The 286-nt window shown below is 40.6% G+C and overlaps 1 pseudogene; it reads left to right on the top strand.

Moving 5' to 3' along the window:
* Positions 1-286, top strand: part of LOC107692247 (thyrotropin-releasing hormone-degrading ectoenzyme-like) — a 122,597-nt pseudogene that overhangs the window by 37,326 nt on the left and 84,985 nt on the right.

Genomic DNA, 286 nt, shown 5'->3' with positions numbered 1-286 from the left:
ACCACTGTTATTTTTAACAGAAAAGCAAGCATGGGCTGCTGCGTGCATGGTTTGGCATGGCAGAATGTGAGCAGCGCGCTTCCTTTATTACCACTAAAAGCTGACATCGCAGTTAATAGCCATCTCATAAAACTCTGTTATAATACATTAAATATATGCACAATTAATCTTTCACAGCGTCTACACTTCGTGTGTTAAAATGAGAGATTCATGAGCACGCAATTTCAGCACTGCGGTGAGTAGATTCTAACTTAATCACCTCTGATTGGCCATTGCGTTCCAGAAA

This window comes from Sinocyclocheilus anshuiensis, unplaced genomic scaffold (assembly GCF_001515605.1).
Source record: "Sinocyclocheilus anshuiensis isolate Anshui unplaced genomic scaffold, SAMN03320099.WGS_v1.1 scaffold875, whole genome shotgun sequence".
In the NCBI taxonomy this organism is placed as follows: domain Eukaryota; kingdom Metazoa; phylum Chordata; class Actinopteri; order Cypriniformes; family Cyprinidae; genus Sinocyclocheilus; species Sinocyclocheilus anshuiensis.
The sequence above is the reverse complement of the archived record's forward strand: the minus strand, read 5'-3'. Positions and strand labels throughout refer to the sequence as shown.